The sequence below is a fragment of the Otolemur garnettii genome, unplaced genomic scaffold, assembly GCF_000181295.1.
Source record: "Otolemur garnettii isolate 467f Iridium unplaced genomic scaffold, OtoGar3 scaffold00144, whole genome shotgun sequence".
Classification (NCBI taxonomy): Eukaryota; Metazoa; Chordata; class Mammalia; order Primates; family Galagidae; genus Otolemur; species Otolemur garnettii.
In genome coordinates this window covers 103,700-109,129 of record NW_003852539.1, presented here as the reverse complement: position 1 = coordinate 109,129, position 5,430 = coordinate 103,700, and the positions used below count along the sequence as shown (strand labels likewise).

General features: G+C 38.8%; 1 pseudogene; it reads left to right on the top strand.

The window, feature by feature from the left end:
- Window positions 1–1,530: 1,530 nt before the first annotated feature.
- LOC100952769 lies at window positions 1,531–2,932 on the top strand (annotated as a pseudogene).
- The last annotated feature ends 2,498 nt before the right edge of the window (window positions 2,933–5,430 follow it).

Sequence of the window (5,430 nt, the reverse complement as noted above, 5' to 3'; positions counted from 1 at the left end):
GGAAAGCTTCCCCCAGGAAGTGATAAATTGAGTCAAGATCTGAAGTAGGAGTGGGAAGAGCATTTTGGATAAGGAACAACAGATGCAAAGCCCTGTGGTAGTGGGGATCCCAGTTAGCTAAAGGGAGCAAAAAGAGGCTAGGGTGGTGAGAGGAGAGTCTGGAGAGCGAGAGGGCAAGGACTAAGAGGGCTGGAGAGAAGAGGCCAGACCTTGCAAGCCCTGTAGGCCATGTGATAGCTTTTAGTTTTTGTTTGCATTTTACATGAGGGTAGGTATTACACAATCATACTTGTTTTCCAAAAATACCCCTCTGGCTGTAGCTTGGAGGTGAAGTGTGTGTGCATACCTGATGCAGTTGGCTGTTGGGAGAATGTTGCCATGGTGTGGTGAGTGATGAGGGATTCTGGGGCTGAAGTGGTAATGGTGGAAATGGAGGGAAATGGATAGCGGTGTGTGTGGCATCGTCCAAGTGAGCCAAGGATAATTCTTGGGCTTCTGGCTTGGGTGGTGAGGATGAGGAGCAGGTTTGGAGATAAGCATAGGAGTCTGTTTCTGTCACTGGTATCTTTATTTTTTTTTAAATTATTTTTTATTAAATCATAACTTTGTACACTGATGCATTTATGGGTTCAGGGTACTGCTTCAATATACAATGTGAAATGCTTGCATTGAACTAAGTAACACATCCATCACAATTATACTCATTTCTAAATAGTTTTGAAGTGTACCATTGCATCATGTACATTAGGTGAGGTCCCCCCAAATCTCCCCTTCTCTCATATCCCCCCTCCCCTCCCCCCTCTCTCCTCTTCTCGTCTACTTTCTGGACTATAGTTATGTTTTGCCATTCATATGAGTGTGTAGGTGGTTATATATTGACTTCATAGTAATATTGAGTACGTTGGATACTTTTTCCCCCATTCTTGAGGTACTTCACTAAGAGGAATATTTTCCAGCTCCATCCAGGTAAACATAAAAGATGTGAAGTCTCCATCTTTTTATGGCTGCATAGTATTCCATGGTGTACATATACCACAATTTGTTAATCCATTCATGGGTTGATGGGTACTTGGGCTGTTTCCATGTCTTGGCTACTATGAATTGGGCTGCAATAAACATTCTGGTGCAAATGTCTTTGTTGTAAAATGATTTTTGATCATCTGGGTATATACCTAGTAGAGGAATTGCAGGATCAAATGGTAGGTCTACTTTTAGTTCCTTGAGTGTTCTCCAAACTTCTTTCCAAAAAGGTCATATTAGCTTGCATTCCCACCAGCAGTGTAGAAGCATTCCCTTCTCTCCGCAACCATGCCAACATCTGTAGTTTTGGGATTTTGTGATGTGGGCTAATCTTACTGGAGTTAGATGATATCTCAAAGTGGTTTTGATTTACATTTCTCTGATGGTTAAAGATGATGAGCATTTTATCATGTGTTTGTAGGCTGTACGCCTGTCTTCATCAGAGAAGTTTCTGTTCAAATCTCTTGCCCACATAGAAATGAGGTTATTGGGGAAGAGGTTGAGAACAATATGGCGGATGGCAAGGAGCCGGAGAAGAAAAGGAGAATAGAGGAGCTGCTGGCTGAGAAAATGGCTGTTGATGGTGGGTGTGGGGACACTGGAGACTGGGAAGGTCTCTGGAACCATGTAAAGAAGTTCCTCGAGCAATCTGGACCCTTCATACACCCTGAATTCAAACCCAGCACTGAATCTCTCCAGTTCTTGTTAGATACATGTAAAGTTCTGGTTATTGGTGGCTTAGGATGTGAGCTCCTGAAAAACCTGGCATTGTCTGGTTTTCGACAGATTCATGTTATAGACATGGACACTATAGATGTTTCCGATCTAAATAGGCAATTTTTATTTAGGCCTAAAGATGTTGGAAGACCAAAGGCTGAAGTTGCTGCAGAATTTCTAAATGACAGAGTTCCTAATTGCAATGTAGTTCCACATTTCAACAAGATTCAGGATTTTAACGACACTTTCTTTTTTTTTTTTTTTTAACGACACTTTCTACCGCTAATTTCATATTATCGTATGTGGACTGGACTCTACCATAGCCAGAAGATGGATAAATGGCATGCTGATATCTCTTCTAAATTATGATGATGGTGTGTTAGATTCAAGCTCCATTGTTCCTTTGATAGATGGTGGGACAGAAAGTTTTAAAGGAAATGCAAGGGTAATTCTGCCTGGAATGACTGCTTGTATTGAGTGCACACTGGAACTTTATCCACCACAGATCAATTTTCCCATGTGCACCATTGCATCTATGCCCAGGCTACCTGAACACTGTATCGAGTATGTAAGGGTATTGCAGTGGTCTAAGGAGCAACCTTTTGGAGAAGAGGTTCCATTAGATGGAGATGATCCTGAACATATTCAATGGATTTTCCAAAAATCCCTAGAGAGAGCATCACAATATAGTATTAGGGGTGTTACATAGAGACTCATTCAAGGAGTAGTAAAACGAATCATTCCTGCTGTAGCTTCCACGAATGTAGTCATTGTAGCTGTGTGTGCCACTGAGGTTTTTAAAATAGCCACAAGTGCATACATTCCCCTTAATAATTACTTGGTATTCAGTGATGTAGATGGGCTGTACATATACACATTTGAAGCAGAAAGAAAGGATAACTGCCCAGCTTGTAGCCAGCTTCCTCAAAATATTCAGTTTTCTCCATCAGCTAAACTACAGGAGGTTTTGGATTATTTAACCAACAGTGCTTCTCTGCAAATGAAATCTCCAGCCATCACAGCCACATTAGAGGGAAAAAATAGAACACTTTACTTACAGTCAGTAACCTCTATTAAAGAACGAACAAGGCCAAATCTCTCCAAGACATTGAAAGAATTGGGGCTTGTTGATGGACAAGAACTTGCGGTTGCTGATGTCACCACATGACAGACTGTACAATTCAAACTTCACTTTACTTCTTTTTTTTTTTTTTTTTTTTTTTTGAGACAGGAGCCTCAAGCTGTCCCCCTGGGTAGAGTGCCATGGCATCACAGTTCACAGCAACCTCTAACTCCTGAGCTCAAGCGAGTCTCCTGCCTCTGCCTCCGGAGTAGCTGGGACCACAGGCGCCCACCACAACACCTGGCTATTTTTTGGTTGCAGCCGTCATTGTTGTTTGGCGGGCCCGGGCTGGATTTGAACCCGCCACCTTGGGTGTATGTGGCTGGCGCCTCAGCCACTTGAGCCACAGGCGCCGAGCCCACTTTACTTCTTAAGGGAAATAAATCTACATATAATAGAAAACTCATGGAAAAAATACAGTTAATGGATTCTAAGAAGTTTAATTGATGTCATTTTTAGCAGTAGTGTTGCTGGAAATTGACTTTTTTATATAATGAACCACTCTTTTTTAGCTTAATAACTTGACCTTGAGGACAGAATTTAGGGGTTGGTGCTTGTAAGCATTTTCATTGATAATATGGGAAATAATGCCTGGAGAGAGAGATTACGAGAAAATGTGTTGCTTCTTCCAAAGGAGGAAGCAGATACCCTCTTGTGTGTGAATTCTGTTATTATGGTCAAACAATGCATTCCTCAGCTTCCATTTGAGCTCTCACATATACAAAAGATGCCCTTTTAAAGAAAGTAAGGAATTATGTTCTAAATAACATTAAGTATTATTGTTATTTAGACAATAACAATATTGTCTGGGCTATATTGAACATAGGCTATTTCTTGATTTAATATTCATTTAATTATAGTTGTCCAAATGAATATTATTACTAAGTTTATCTTGTCCATAATAACTTGTAAAATGGTGTTATATGAATACCTGTGTGTGAAAATGGGAAATATTTTCATGGGTTTATTTGTAGTGCCATAGAGGCCAATATGCACAATATTAAAGCCAAGACATGGCTGTTTAAAAGTTAAATGTTTAAACAGTTATAACTGATGCTTTCACACTATTTATTAATAAAATCTTACATTATCTAAAAAAAAAAGAGAAAGAAATGGCGTTATTTGTTCTTTTCTTATTGATTAGTTTGAGCTGCCTGTAGATTGTAGTTATCAGACCTTTGTTGGAAGCATATAACCTGCAAAAATCTTCCATTTTGAAGGTTGTCTGTTTGCTTTGCTTACTGTGCTCTTGGCTGTGCAAAAGTTTTTAAGTTTAATCAGATCCCAGTAATGTATTTTTGGTGTTGCTTCAATTGCCCAGGGAATCCTCCTCATACAATATTCTCCCAAGCCAATTTTTTTGAGTGTTTTCCCTGTACTCTCTTCTAGTATTCTTACAGTTTCATGTCTTAAGTTTAAATCTTTTATCCAGTGAGAATCAATTTTTGTTAATGGTGAAAGGTGGGTGTCCAATTTCAGTCTTCTACAGGTTGTCGGCCAGTTCACCCAGCACCATTTGTTAAATAGGGAGTCTTTCCCCCACTAAATATTTCTGATAGGCTTGTTGAAGATCAAATGGTGATAAAAAGCTGGGTTCATCTATTGATTCTGTATTCTGTTCCATAAATCTACTGCTCTGTTTTTGTGCCAGTACCATGCTGTTTTGATCACTATAGATTTATCGTATAGCCTCAAGTCTTGTAATGTGATACCTCCTGATCTGTTCTTATTTCTGAGTAATGTATTTGCTATTCGAGGTTTTTTCTGATTCCATATAAAATGAAGTACTATTTTTTCTAGTTCTTTAAAGTATGACAATGTTGCTTTAATAGGGATTACATTAAATCTGTAGATTGCTTTGGATACTATGGACATTTTAACAAGAATGTCAGCTATTTCTTTTCTCAGAGTTTCATAGTTCTCCTTATAGAGAGCTTTTATGTCCTTTGTTAGGTAAATTCCCAGATGTTTCATCTTTAGCACTATTGTAAAAGGAATAGAGTCGTTGATTGTTTTTTCAGTTTGACTATTGTTGGCATATATAAAAGCTACTGACTTGTAAGTATTGATTTTGTATCCTGAGATCCTGAGATGATGTTATTCCTTGATCACTTCTAAGAGTTTTGAAGTTGAGTCCCTGGTATTTTCCAGGTATAGGATCATATCATCAGTGAAGAGTGAGAGTTTGATCTCCTCTGACCCCATTTGGAAACCCTTGATCACCTTCTCTTGGCTGATTGTGATGGCTAAGACTTCCATTACTATGTTGAATAGCAGTGGAGACTGTGGGCATCCTTGCCTTGTTCCTAATCTGAGTGGAAATGTTTTCAATTTTATACCATTCAATTTGATATTGGCTATGAGTTTGCTGTAGATGGCCTCTATTAGTTTAAGAAATGTCCCTTCTGTGCCTATTTTCTTAAGAATTCTGATCATGAAAGGATGCTGGATATTATCAAAAGCTTTTTCTGCATCAATTGAGAGAATCATATGGTCTTTGTTTTTTATTTTATTGATGTGATGTATTGTATTTATAGATCTGTGTAAGTTGAACCAACCCTGTAACCCTG